The sequence below is a fragment of the Astatotilapia calliptera genome, chromosome 11 (genome assembly GCF_964374335.1).
Source record: "Astatotilapia calliptera chromosome 11, fAstCal68.1, whole genome shotgun sequence".
NCBI lineage: Eukaryota > Metazoa > Chordata > Actinopteri > Cichliformes > Cichlidae > Astatotilapia > Astatotilapia calliptera.
The window spans coordinates 16,547,039-16,562,428 of record NC_137432.1 but is presented as its reverse complement, the minus strand read 5'-3'; the positions used below and the strand labels follow the sequence as shown (position 1 = coordinate 16,562,428).

Below are 15,390 nucleotides of genomic sequence, written 5' to 3'. Positions count from 1 at the left end.
TGAATGAGGAAAAAATGCTCAAGGCATCCAATCGCATTAGAAAAAGAAGACAAAACATTCAACTTTGACAAATAGAGGGCTGAGGCTTGTTTTCCAGTATGTAGTGTTTCTATCAGTATTAACATTCATAATCTCTGACTAGTGTCAAAGTGGCGTTTATTCGTATTGCCAGAGGGCAGGACAGGAAAGCTGAACATATACAAGATAAACATATTATCAACAGGTCTAGTGACATGCAAATAATGATGGTAATCAGTGGTAATATTCAACAAAGTAAATCGATGAATGTCACAATAATAACTTAAATATGATCAAGTAAATAATCTAGCAATAGCGATCGAGTTGCATAGTTACATCCAGTTGTACATACTATCTTTCCACCTTTTTAAACTTGCATTTTGACTATATATTATCTGAGTTAGCGGCACGGTGATGCGCTGTTAGCACTGTCATAAGGAGGCTGGAGCTTGAATCCAAAGTGCCTTAAGGCTGTGTTCTTGCTAAATTCCAACAACCACTTTGTGATCTTTTTATCTAGAAAGATGCTATATAAATAAAATTTTACTTTACTTTACTTACACAATTCAGATTTTACATGGTAATGACAGCTTCTTTTAAAATCTTTGATTCTGTGAGAAACTGCAAAGATGTGAATTCCTCATGTGAAAGACTCCTTTGACATTGTCCAGTTATTTGATCTGCTGTTGATACAGCCCCCTATGACCAACACTCGGTGACAGTGTGAAAGAAAAAAATACCTTTTAACAGGAAGAAACCTCTGACAGAACCAGGCTCAGGGAGGGGAGGGATATGGAGTGCAATATAAAAACAGAGAGAGTGAAAAAAACGTGAGTGAAGCTACAGATTTAAGGTCAGAATTGTGCAAAACGCTTTAAATAAAACCTATGACATGCTGTTAGTCATATAATAATTTCGTAAAGGTGAACCTGCTTCTCTAAAAGGCTAGTAACTTTTTTAAAACTTATGGTCGACCCTCATACCACCACCACACAAACACACACTCCCCACCCCACCCCATGATAACGAGTTGTGAATTTAGCCTTTGGTTTACAGGCAAAAGTACATAGCATAGTACCTAGCTCTCCACTGCTCCAACCACAACAGCCTTACTTTCCACTGTGCTATTCCTATGTCAAACCACCGCCTGTTTTTAGTCATGTCTCCTTCATGTAATTCTTTTGTGGTGGGAAAATGTATTTTTCCCTTGTACAGTTTAAGATGCACTCTTTCCACCAAATTTCAGGAAACCACATTCATAGGTTCGTCACAGGATTTATTGCTCATTGGAATAGATAGGTAGGCTGGACACTCTCAGTGGCATCTGAAACAGCCAAATAGGCTTGGGGTTAAAGCAAATCTCAGTCCTAAAATATGATGAAACAATTACAATAGACATGTTAGATGTCAATGATCTGAAGGGGAATGTCAAATATGTCAGTAACTACATGAACTGAATGAATGAATGTGTTTCAGTGGGGGCGCATTACTAGCTTGTCTCCAGTCATACAGTTTTGAATAACAAGAACGAGCCACAGTTGAGTAAAGATATTATTATGTGTGGTTTCAAAGTAAACATCACCTGAGACAGTAAAGCAGAAATAATGGACCAATAGTAATGATCTTTAGCTACAAAACTCACACAGGACTTGAAGCTGACAAGTTAAATAATTTCTTTTGTCCAATCTGATAGAACACAGAATTATAATTAAATAATGATAGACAATTCAGAAGTTAATACTTACTGAAATCTAATATTCTGAGAACTTTATAGAGTTCAATCTTCTGTTCAATGTTAAAATCATAAAATACAGTGGGTTAGCCAAGATGGCTGTCGGCATCCATATTCACTTCAGTCAGAATAAACAACCATTCAGCGCAACCATATTGAACATTGATTTTGATCACAGACAAACACAAATGACAAACACCACATGCAATGCTTTAAAATGTCTGACCCTGTGTGATCCTTGGTTCACACGAAAACATCCCAGAAAAAGTCTGATGCTGTGATCAAGGCGAGAGCCCAGAGGGCCTGAACCAATAAAAGGCTGTGGACAGTATCCAAATTTTCCCGACTATTGTAGAATAAGAAGTGCTTGGCTCAGTTTGCTCTCTCCATCTGAGCAAAGGATTGGGCTGGAGGCCTGTCTTCACAGTCTTGACTGGATGCCATGGGAGCAGGCCGCAGCAGAAAAACAGGTCAATACTGACTGTTAATGCCACGACTGAATGGTTTGTGGTCTGACCATTTGGGAGACGGAACAAAATAACATTTTACTGGGGTTCATAAACCTCTCATGGATGTTAGAATGGTTCCTCCATAAATCCTAAAGTGTTGAAGGCAGACGTTAAAGTGAAAGCTACAAGAGTGACAAAATGTATGGAACTGCAGAGGTTCAGAGGAATCTCCTGCACATGCTGGAGATTTAACTGTACGGGCAATTTTTAAAGCAACTAAAGGTCAATGAGTGTGAATGATGCTATATACTACAGTCTGTAACGAAGTGAGGACAAAATCATTGCCTGAAATTCTCTTCAGTCCAGTTTACTTTACATCTTGAATATTAAATTGTAACTCAAAATTAATTCTTAATGTGAAATATGTACCAGTAAAAAGCATGTTTTTAGTGTTTATTTGTTTAAATTTGTAATAAAGAGGAAGAAGGAAGAGGAAGGAGGAAAGGCTTGACTTGATTAAGAGCAAAACTATACTAACAGATGTAGCTGAACCATTATCTACAGTGATGTGAAAAGAGAGTTTCCACACGTCTCTTTGTAGTCCCGTGAAACTAAAACACATGATTCAGAGGCTTGAGAACTACCTTTAGCAGCAATGAATTGAAGTAATCATTTTCAGTATGATTCCATCAATCTCTCACATCATTGTGGAAGAATTTTGGCACACTTTGCTTTACAGCCTTTATTGAGGTTTGTGGGCATTCGTTTATGGACAGCTCTTTTAAGATCCTGTCATTTCAATAAGGCTGAGGTCTGGACCTTGACTGGGTCATTGCAGCACCTTGACTCTTTTCTTTTTTCAGCCATTCTGTTGTAGATTTGTTGCTGTTCTTGGGATCATTATCTGGTTCGGTTGACCCCATGCAGGCCAAGCTTTAGCTCTCAGACAGATGTCCTCACATTTGAATCTAAAACATAGTGGCATACAGAGGAGTTCATGGTCAACTCAGTGAAAGCTTCAATGAGTGCAGGTCCTGTGGCTGCAAAACACAGACATGGGACCTGTGTTTTGTTACAGTATGAGGTGTTTGTGCTGATATTTTGTGTTTGGTTTTTGCAAATGTGTAACAGTCTTGTCTGTCCAAAGGACATTATTCCAGGAATCCTGTTGTTTGTTCAGATGCAATTTTCTAAATCTAAGTCATGCGCCATGTTTTTTAGATGCTTTTTCCTTGCTACCCTTTCAGACACGTCATACTTGTTCAGTCTTTTTCTTATTGTACTGTCATGAATTTTAACATTTAACATGCTAACTGACACGTAGTATAGTGGAATGATTATCTGACACGTAGTTCTTGGGTTTTGGGCAATTTCTCTGAGAATTGCATGATCTGACCTTTGGGTAAATTTGCTGGGATGTTCACTCCTGGTAAGATTGTGGCATTGTGGTAACGAACACCTTTGCCAGCAAACTGCTAAACCTCTTCTTTTATAGAAGTGATCACACTTGCAGAAAATCAATCAAGTGCATTTGATTATTAGGACCTGGTGCTAGTTATACTCTAAATTTCTATGGGATTAGTAAGGGTGTACTTAGTTTTTCACAGGACTTTATGCAGTCCTGTACATACCATTTTTTCACTATATAATTTAATATGAGATGCTAAAATACTGGGAGACTTTGTCTTCTCCAAAGAACTGCATCAAAGAACATCAGGAGAGAAATTATTCAAAGTGCTGAATGCATTCATGGCAGACCCAGAACTAATGACAAAAATATGTGTCCATGTGCAACTAGCCACAAGAGGGGACACAAGGATAAAGGCTGTCAACCCCACTGTCATGACATCACACTGTATGTTCCATCACCAAGCACTTGTATCCAGATCAATGGAGCCAGAGCCTCACTCCATTTTAAAACCCAGTAACTGTAAGTAACTCTACCTCAGTTCAATACTGTTAAAGTCCTAATGTCAAACCCAATCAATTTGAGTTTGAAGAGCACCTGTTATCAACTTTATCAGTTTTATAAAGGTAAAATCTAATTTTCTTCCAATTTGGGGGCTTGCAGGAACCTGATACATATTGGTTCCACTCCTGACCTGCAGTACCAGTCAACTAATGAGCTGCTAAATGGATCAAAAGTCAACACAGAGTTCACAGAGGGTGAAGATAAGAAAGGAGATGCGTCTAATCACAAGAGGTGAAAAGAGGGGAGAAATAAAAATAACAACAAAGGTGCTATTTTGCTAATTACTGATCTAGTAATGCAAATATGTTATTTCAAGTTACACATTTGCATTACGCAGGTCTGAGTCAGGGCTATGTGTAATAGCAAGAGAGAGACTGCAGGTTTACAAGGCATGGTGGGACAGAGAGATTCCGCAGGTCTTTCCTTCCTGCTGCTCTCAGACTCCACAACAAGGATCTAACACACACATCCACACATGTGCAATAACACTAATTGCAATTCTCTTTTTCTGACAACATTGTATTTCATTCTATTGTATATAGTATCTTATTCTTATCTTATTCAGATTTGACTTAAACATATGTATGATATCTTTGTTACTATTCAATGCACTAACTAAATGTCCTTGTTGCTATAGTCATAGTACGTCCTGTAACAACTAATATCTCTTTTGCATGCGTGCAATAACAGCCGCATTGATGCCACTAGGAAAATGAAGGTTCCATTGATTTTATTGACGGGTGACTCATCCGATCGGCTGCAGTCTTTTCCAGCAGTGAGGACACCAGACCAAAGTACATCTCTGTATTACATTCATAAGGGGTGCATCAACTAATTAGACGTGATTTAAGCAAGTGCTTCCCCTTGAGAAGAAAAAAGTTGTACTAATACTATCCAAGAACTAACTGAAGTTTGAAGTAGAGCAAAAGCTCAGTTAAAGTTGATGCTCATACTGGAAATAAAAAATACCCACAAGGGTGAGCTTTGCTTATGGTTATCAATATGTGTGCAGGGTTTGGCTGAATCATAACAGCAAAAAAACATTCTTGGGGTTATATTGAAGTTTTCAATTTAGCATGCATTTGTATACAATTATCTTCTCAACCTCTTCATATAGACCAGCTCACAAATGTTTATACCCTGGTAAATGCTGTCTTTCTGATCCAAATCATTTACCTACATCATGTGGCGAGGGAATGTTACCTTCATTTTTAAGTAAAAGATCACACCTGCTGGTCCGTGTCCACTTTACCCCCTGCTTTAGGCAAAAGTAACAGAAGTTAGCATGCACATGTGGAATTTAGCCCCATGGTGGTTGGAAAGATGATCCTGTGAAAAGTGTGTAAACTCCAGAACGGAAGCCCCGCTGTGACCAATATATAACCCAGCATGAGTCATCCTGCCAAGCGCCCACAGATATGATGACCTTCTCTGCTTCACTATATTCTCAATAGTTGGGGCCCTGAAAGACTACGTATGAACATGCCCTCTGTGATCATCTTCAGATGTTCTTCCCTTTCCCTGGAGACAGTGAGACAGCAGAATAAGGGTGGAGAATGGAAAAAGAAACCAGTAGAATCAGAAAGTATCAAAGTCTCTGGGTCATTCACTTTATACACTACTTCCTGAGTTTATTTGATTAAAATTTGTCTCAGGTAGAGATTCTCTTTAGCACTGTTTTATTCAGAAAGTTTGAATCATTGCAAAAATGTGTGTGTGTGTGTGTGTGTGTGTGTGTGTGTGTGTGTGTGTGTGTGTGTGTGTGTGTGTGTGTGTGTGTGTGTGTGTGTGTGTGTGTGTGTGTGTGTGTACGCTTTGGGAGTATGAGTGAATGGTTGAGAAGACAATGGACAATCAGGAAGACTGATGTAATCATAAAATCAATCAGGATTTGACAGATAGCACCATCTCTCTGCTCACCACAGCCAGTATTTCAAAGATATCACTGTGTCAGTGCTTCAAGACTTGAACACAACCACAGTTTGAGTTCTTTTTCCTCGTCAAGTCTACTGCAACTGAAACGAGCTGCTGGGTTCATGAGGACAGTCTGGCTCACCCTTACGTTAAAGAAAGCCCCTGGCAGGTGCCAGAAGCTCCCCAAGACACATATCACATGAAAGGGAGTGGAGCTGTTGAAAGTAAACAAATTAGCAGTTGGCTTTTTGTGTTGCCCTTAGGTTTGTGGAGTTTAATTAGTATTGGAAGAACATGCAACCACAGGTAAAAAGGGTCCTGGATAGAGAATGATGTGGTATGTGTTTGAAGTGATAACCACTGGCCCTCTGCAAAGCAAGAACTCACTATGTCCAGACCCACAGCTCAAACACAAAGAATGGGATAGTCTACTAGCAAAATGGGATTCCCATTGTCCCTGTGGCTTTGTTAAAGTGTAACCCAAAGGGTCAAATTTACATTCTTAAAATTACTCAGAATATAGTTAGTATACTGTGCAAAAGTCTTAAGCCTTGATAAAGTCATGAGCAGCAACTCAAAATGGTACTCTGTTGTTTGTATGGTCCCCATGTGCTTTTATACATGCCGAACAATGTGGAACATGCTCATAAGTGGGGCTATTGTGGCTCAAGAGTTGGGAGTTCGCCTTGTAATCGGAAGGTTGCTGGTTCGAGCTCCGGCTTGGACAGTCTCGGTCGTTGTGTCCTTGGGCAAGACACTTCACCCGTTGCCTACTGGTGGTGGTAAGAAGGCCCGGTGGCGCCAGTGTCTGGCAGCCTCGCCTCTGTCAGTGCGCCCCAGGCTACAATGTAGCTTGCCATCACCAGTGTGTGAATGTGTGTGTGAATGGGTAGATGACTGGATGTGTAAAGTGCTTTGGGGTCCTTAGGGACTAGTAAAGCGCTATATAAATACAGGCCATTTACCATTTACCATAATAAGATGATGAATAGTGTCTCAGGGGATCTCCTCCCAGATATGGACCAGGGCATTATTGAGCTCCTGGACAGTCTGAGGTGCAACCTGGGAGCATTGGATGGATGTCTTAGAGGTGTTCTGTTGGGTTTAGGTCGGGAAAGCTTGAGGGTCAGTCAATGGTATCAATTTCTTGATCATTCAGGAACTGCCTCCATACTCTCACTACATGAAGCCAGATGTTGTCATACAGTAGGAGGCACCCGGGAACCACTGTACAAGTGAAGGGTCTGACAATGGGTCCAAGGATTTCTTTGTGGAGGAGTTGGACTACCTGTGTAACCTCTGTAGGGTCCAGGTATGATTTCGTGCTACCAGTAGTGACATTGAGCTTAGCCAAATGCAAAACTAGTGAAAAAACAATCAAAAAAGAAAAAGGGAAAAATATAGTAATCTCCACCTATAAAACCATTCCTGTTTTAGGGGTTTTGTCATTGTTGCCCCTCTAGTGCACCTCAAACCTATTAACAGCCCTCTGTGCTACTTAACTGACCAGAACAATATCTCAGAATTGATTAAAAGCCTTATTTTAATTTTTTTTTATTTATTTATAACATTTTTACTGAGTAAAAGACAGGAAGAGAAAACAAATGGTTTCATAGTGTAGTGATCCATGCAGTTCTGTCAGGAGACAGAAATAAAAAACTGGCCAAATTAAACATGGGGAGCCATCTGCTGTGTTGATCTCTTGTCAATAAGGGCTATACTGAAAGCAGCTTTAGAGAGACAGACATACATTCACTACACTGGAGACCAAAACAACATTTAGAATAAAAGCTGAATATCATTATTTAATTTCAATAATTTATCTTCTAAAGGTAAAAGTAAACTCTGCCGCTTTAACATCGCTGTAGTGCAGGTGCTGCATAGTCGTATTCTAAAGCAGAAGATGTCGGATGCCTGTTTTATGAAATGGACATATTCCCGTCTCTTCACTTTTCTGAAACAAGCAGACAAGAACATTACAGTAATATGTAAGCTATGTCCTGAGGAGAAAAAAATATCGGCTGCTGTTAATAGCACAAGTAATCTACTGAAGCGCCTGACACGAAAGCAGAGACGAACACTTCTGAGTGATCTTTGCTCATCATCCATGGATAACACCGCGGCAACTCCTGCTAAGCAGGCAAAACCTGATTTTACTTCAGCAGCACAGAAAGCGTCTGAAGGTGAGCTTAAAAAATGAATGCAGACTACATTGTGGAAGAGATGCTATCGCTGCGTACTGTAGAGTCTCCATCTTTAAAAAAAATTTATTTATTATTTAAAGAGTTTAATTTCTATTGTTTGTCCACTCAAGGTTTATAGGGATTTTAAGAAGTATTTAGTTAAATAACTTATTGAGTAATTAAGTTACTTTTCAGACACAGTAATTAGATAAGTATTTCAAATACAATATTGATTAAGTAGTTAGTAATTAGTAATTAGTAACACTAATACAGTGGAACCCCGACTTACAAAATTAATTTGTTCCCGAGGTTCTTTCGCAAGTCGAACATTTTCGTAAGTCGAAGCATCCATCGCGCCTTTTGAGTGAGCAATAGGCTATAGGCTAATTGCTAACTGCAACAACAGTACGTCGTTCAAGTGGAACAGCGAAGCGCAAGTACAAAAGCCAAAGGGGTTGTCACATGATTCGGAAGGCATTCTGGGCATTGTAGGCATTCTGGGCCCAGGAAATCAGAGCCAGTGGATTTTGTTACACGTAACACGGGCAGAAATATTGCCGTTAAGTGCCTACGTAATCTGAATACTTTGGATATATTGTCATGCTTTTTACAACTACATGAATATACTATTTCTGTGTGATTTATTACTATTACTGAAGGCTACTCGCCACCAGTGTTGGTCAAGTTACTTGAAAAAAGTAATCAGTAACTAATTACTGATTACTTCCCCAAAAAAGTAACCCCGTTACTTTACTGATTACTTATTTTCAAAAGTAATTAATTACTTAGTTACTTAGTTACTTTTTAAAAACACGATTTACAACCTGAATAGGTGATAAAGCGATAGATCTTTTAGCCCAATTCTACTTTTTCTGCATAATCCATCATACAAAATGTAATCAAATGGAAAAGTCTCTTTTTTTAACTTGTTTTATCAGTTTTAATCTTTTAACTCTATGCATCAAGCAAAAATTTAATTATATGCAACATTCTCTGACTTGAATAAATTAGTTTAACATTTAAACCTATTTTCTACACATTCCAGCACATAAAATAAAATATTTTTTGTGTTTACACTCACTCTTTCAAATAGATGCAAGTAAAACACAGCAGAAAATAAATAAAGTCAAAGACTCAGCGGTCCTGTTGCTCTATTTTCAACTGTAAAGCAGGACTGCAGTAGGCGGAGGTTTACCTTGGTGCAGGTGTGCAGCGGTCAGTTGCGCATTACGTCGTTGCGCACTCGGTGCTTGCTTGGAAGTTTAGGGGTTTTTTTCGCTGTAAAAATACGTTTTCTTCCCACGCACAATGGACGCTAATGTTTTTTTCACTTTTTATGGAATCAAACTCAAAGTAAGGTCAGTACTTCCACGCTTTAAACGCTGCACGCTCATACTCTCTCTCACAATCGATATGTGATCCATTGTTGATCTGCACACAGCTGTTGTCACTAACGGCGCACTCGCTTACGTCACTGTCATGAGACATTCTCGCAAAAAAATCACGGTTTTAGTAACGCAGCGTTCCTACGGGAAGTAACGGTAATCTAATTACCGTTTTTGCAATAGTAATCCCTTACTTTACTCGTTACTTGAAAAAAGTAATCAGATGCTCGCCACCAAGCTGGCGTTAGCTGAGGTAAGTTTGTAGACTTTGCTTTCAGAATTGCACATGATTATTTGTGGGTAGGAGGTTGTTAATGCTATCCATCAAGTATAACAGTCTGCAGTCTATGAACTAACCTCAGTTAATGGCAGCTAACAATGTTAGCTTGGTGGCAAGTAGCCTTCAGTAATAGTAATAAATCACACAGCAATAGTACATCAAAGATACTGAAGTGGCACATAACCCAGGTAGCTACCACAACTAAAACAAGGTAGTTGCAGTAGGCTAACATTAGTTTTTTTTAAAAAAAATAACTTACTTCCCTTAGGTTGGAGGTGGAGTTTTTTGACGCTGACAGCAGCTTGGTTGCTGGCAAACAGAGTTCGCATTGAACGGTCAAATTTCGCCCATCCCTTTGTTGTTTAAATACGAAGTGGAATTTCCAAGTAAGGAATGTATTCCTGCCCATGCACTGCTGGCTCTGTTGTGCTGGCTTCAGGTCCATTGTGTAACTGATGACACCAACATTAACAAGGCGCTTACATTAGAGCCTCTTATTTCGTGTTTTGTTTGGGTCTCCAGCAATGTGTGAAATTACCAAAATTAGAGAGGGGATAGCCTAACATAAACAGTAAAAGACCATGTAATCCATTTATTTCAACAAAGCAACTGTATTCTAATTATCACCCTTTTAACTGGTAACTTTAACCGAATACAGTTACTTGTCTTTTGTATTTTAAATACGTAACAATGGTACATGTATTCCGTTACTCCCCAGTACTGTGGATGAACCACAGTACATACATTATCTGCAGTATCAACCTACATTTACTGTTGTTTGGGGATGAAATAACATTTGCATATTATACAAAAGTAATACTAGGGTTATGCTTGTCACAAGATGCCTGGATGAAGATAGATAGTAAGATTCAGTGTCTTCTGTGGTCTCCAAATGTGATGAATCCAAAATATCCACATATTTTCCCAGACACCCTATTTCTTTCATACCCTGGTCCAGCCAGTAGGCCATGTGAATTGGGCTTCACGCTTCCAAATCCCTTTGCCTGCCTTCTACAGACCACAACTTCCTACCACAGGACCCCTGCCGCTCAACCAGGCCCTCAGGCCAGACCACTGGTCTACCCAACACTAATGGCTCTGTTTAGTAACTCAGAGCCTTTTGCTATTCTGCCAAGCACTCTCCAGGAGTCAAATTTGACATGGAGACCCATAGCACATTCTCACAGATTCCACAACATCAACAGGTCAAATCACACCAGCATCTGTCTCCACCACATTCTATTTATTCACTAGTTAATTGTTTTGTAGGACCTTAAAATACATTGTGTTCTTAAAAAGGCTTCATATGGGGTCTGTAGATCTGGGGTACAATCAGGGACCACTCAAATGAACCGTAGTTTCCCACTAGCTCTTACCATGATGTTGAGCTGAAAACGGCTGATTTCACTTTTGCATAGTTTTATTTTCAAGGTTTGTTTTCAAGGATGGTTCATATTGATTGAACTGCCATGATATCTATATGTTTCTAAGCATTCGTGTATATTGGTATCTGACTTTGGAGATCAGATTATTTTTTCCTCCCAAAGTTTTTCCTTAGCAAGTAAATATCTCGATGTCCACTGGATAGATAACCCAAAAATTTTGTACAGACTTTTACATGCGGCTAAACTCTACTGTTCTCTGGTACAACATACCAGCAAGTTGATATCTTGCTTAAGGCAGGCAAATATTTGCTCATATGGGCAAAACTCAATATTTTGAATCCTAGAAATATAAAATACTTTTCTGAGGATGAGTGCAAATACGAATAACTGGGGATTTTATATTAAGACATCATAAAGTACTACAGGAAAACTACAATGAAGCCACAGACAGAACTTTATATCTTCCAGTTTTGAGCCAACAGATCTGCTGAAGGACCCTGACAGCCACTGATTTTATCAGCCTTGTCTCACACCTTATCGTAACCAAAGATTTAGCTTACTATGAGCAAAACAAGGTGTGGTTTTCTGGTATGAAGAAAATTCCACCATCCATGCTTCTGCTATTTAAAAAATAAATAAATTACAAAATATTACAATTTTGCCCCCATCAAAAAAAACTTGCATGTATCACAGCAAATTCAAAAGTGTTAAATTTTTTGGTGTTAATAGTCTTCTTGCAAAAGTAGAGTTAATTTTACTCTAAGTAGAGTCACATTCTTTTAATGTAACTCTGAGGTGTAAAATGATAGTAGTTAAAATCGAGTGTTAAAAATGAGTGTTTCTCTGTCAAATCTGGAGGTGTTACAATGGAAACATTAACTCTTGACCTCTTAACTCTGAACTCCTACAGGGGCTATGACACCAACAGAGTAAATTGACAGACTCCGCCCCCAGCACCATAGGCTCCAATCGAAGCTGAAGTGAAGCCGTTTCAGAACATTTTGCTCTACATATTTGAGTTGTTTGCCATGCTTGGTAAGTCATTTTTTCAAAGATTGTTTCAATTATTATTATGAGCTTTTACTTCTGTGGCTCTTTGGAGTTGAGACAAAGCTGTGTGAAAGGCACTAGCCGTGTTGCTTGGTGATAGCATAATATTCTGTCTTAGCTAGCTGAAAGGTATTGTTTGCGGGCAAATACCACAGCCTTGAAAAAAAGCTTGCATGTGAATTTTCAGTCAAACCTTTGGTCAAATACACCTAAAACAATGTCTAGAATGTGAAATGTTGGTATAATGGTGCTACTTGAAGCCTGAAAACGATCGCCCATTAAAAAAAAAACAAAAAAAAAACCGAGCATACAGCAGTAGCTGATGTCCTGACTGGATTCTACGTTAGCATTTAGATCCCTCCAGAGTTTTGTGTACACGGTTTAGGTAAAAATTAAAAAGGTTGAGGTTTTACATTTAGTTCAGTATTACCTGTTGCCTGTGTCTTTGTCTTTTGGGAAAATACTTTACACAAGTAATGGCTCAAAGAGGATTCCTTTTTTTTTTTTTTTTTACTGTGCTGCAATTGTTTACTGGATTATTTGTGCCATTAATTAGTGTCAACTAATTTTTATTCAATCTCCGCACAGGATATGCTTGTGAAGATGGAATATGGGGGAGAGCAGAAGTGCGTTGAAGTTCCACAAAGGGATGAATGAAGGACATGCATATTGTATTGAAGAAATAAGTGTTGAGAATGCTGTTATTTGCATTTACCAGCTCACCTATGTCAGACCTTTTGATAAACAAAATTCTAATGAAAGTGAGAACATGTATACTGTTACATCTTTCAGAAAATGTTTTGAAATTGTGGTGCACAGTTCAGAATAAATGTTTTTCAAAAACCATTGCGTCTTTTAGTAAATGTTTATTTCCAAAAGAAATTTCTAGAAGTTCAGAACAGTAAAATTCCCGCTCTTTAGAATGAATTAGAAGATAACTCTTACGTAGTTAAACTAAAATACTCTTTGAGAGTTAATATATAAACTCTTAACACCAAGTGTTAAATTATCAACTCCAGACAGATTTGGTGTTTAACACTAAATCAGAGTTAACAAACCAACTCTCCAAAAAGAGTTAAATTAACACTCTCTGGTGTGGACCCATATAGACACTTTAATAGTGTTGAAATCAAATCCGACAGTGTTAATTTGGACATGCTGGATTCACTTGGAAAAAAAAAATGTATCCTCATTGATAAGAAAAATATATACACTACACTACACTACACACTCGCCCCATCTGACTGCCAGCACTGCATCTTGTCTACAGCACAAACAACACTTTTAGTGTTTGCAGCCCAGTTACACCAATGGTGATACTACATTAAAGGGATGACCTGGATTCAGTTACAACCCACCTTTTCAATAAACCATCACCACATGAAAACAAACGAGCCAACAAACAAGAGAAATTGATCAGAGTCAGATCAGCATATTTTAAAGGATTTTAACCAAAAACACTCCTACTGAGTGTATATGCTGATCACCCTACATCAGAATGCCCTTCAAAGATGCAATCTGTAGTTTCTTAAGAATTGCAGCTATTTAGGGTTGCTGTCTTGCATCCTGCAATCAGAAACTCTTGCTATTTCTTCAAGGAAATGTTACAGACATGGTTTTCTGGCTTTGCTGCCAATACTGTAGCTGCTGCGATGAGCTGATAGAGAGGAACAGAGACACTTCTGTTTCAAAACATTAATCCTAACCTGACCATCACCTGCCAGCACACTACAGAGCCTCATTTCCTGTGTGGAGATTTGCCGACGGGAGTAAAAGCGGAGCGACATGCTGCAGACTACATGCTGCAGAAAAAAGAATTTGTCATCACAGCAGTATGTTTTTTTTTAATCTACTATAGCACATGTTTAATTTTTTTTTTAAGCTGACAGTAGTTTAACCCATTTGTACACATAATGACCCCAGCAATAAATACTCTAACAGGCTAGAGAGAACCATTCTGTTTCTTGTTCCACCTATTCAGTCAACTCCAGGTTTTTCTGTCATCACCCACAAGTGTTGAAGTCTTTCAACAGAACAATAGAGTTCCTTTTTTGAATTCCATCCAGAACACTGCCTCGAGACTTCACAGGGGCCAAATATTTTGAGGTACTGTTCAGTCTGTAAGAACATACAGCATTCATAGTCTCCCCATATAATCACACATAAATGACTCTCTCATATTCAGGAAACTATCTAAACACAGTGGGAGTTTGTGAACACTACTGGCCAAACCCAGCTTGTACCTTCATGTGTTCCATTCTTGAAAAGAGTCCAGGCACTCTCCAGGAATTTAGTGCTAGGAACTAGAGATGGCACGATACCACTTTTTTATGTCCGATACCGATACCATAAATTTGGATATCTGCCGATACCGATATGAAGCCGATATAGTGTATTTTTAATCAATAAAACTGTTTTTTTTAATATCTTGCTGTTTTTGTATAAGTTCATACTCAAGTTAAAAAACAAAACAAAACACTAAAACTATTCTGTTATACCTGTATGCAAAAAATACACAGCACCCAAATATTTCATAGTTCAGCAATACTGATCAAACCTACTCCATCCTCCCTATTCTGGTATTTTAAAGAGTAAGCAACCTAAATAATAGGGTTCTAAAACTCCCAGCAAAAGAAAAAAAAAAAGATGGGGAAACACCCACCCTCCACCTCATGATGCTTAATCAACATAATCAACATGATGCTTAATCAACATAATCAACTATAATTTGATGCAGTGTGAAAAAAATGCACAGAAATCAATTATTTTTCAAGAATAATTAAATAGATTCAACATCTTTCTTCAACAGAATTGCAGACTGCACAGATGGTACCTTCCCAAAGGAAAAAGTACTGCAGCTTACTAGGATATGAGCCGATTTTTGAGAAAAAATTTACGTCAGTATCGGACCGATACGTAATATCGGATCGGTCCATCTCTACTAGGAACTGTGCAATGCTTACATGCATTAATTCTAACTGTAACCTAAATGGTGATATTCATTGTCATTAGAAACAATTTG

The 15,390-nt window shown here is 38.5% G+C and overlaps 1 long non-coding RNA gene across 1 annotated transcript; it reads left to right on the top strand.

Moving 5' to 3' along the window:
• The first annotated feature begins 12,234 nt into the window (after nucleotides 1–12,234).
• Nucleotides 12,235–13,214, top strand: LOC145431773 (uncharacterized). Its single transcript, XR_013912069.1, has 2 exons — nucleotides 12,235–12,353; nucleotides 12,957–13,214. It is a non-coding gene; the product is annotated as an uncharacterized LOC145431773 (long non-coding RNA).
• Nucleotides 13,215–15,390: the final 2,176 nt, after the last annotated feature.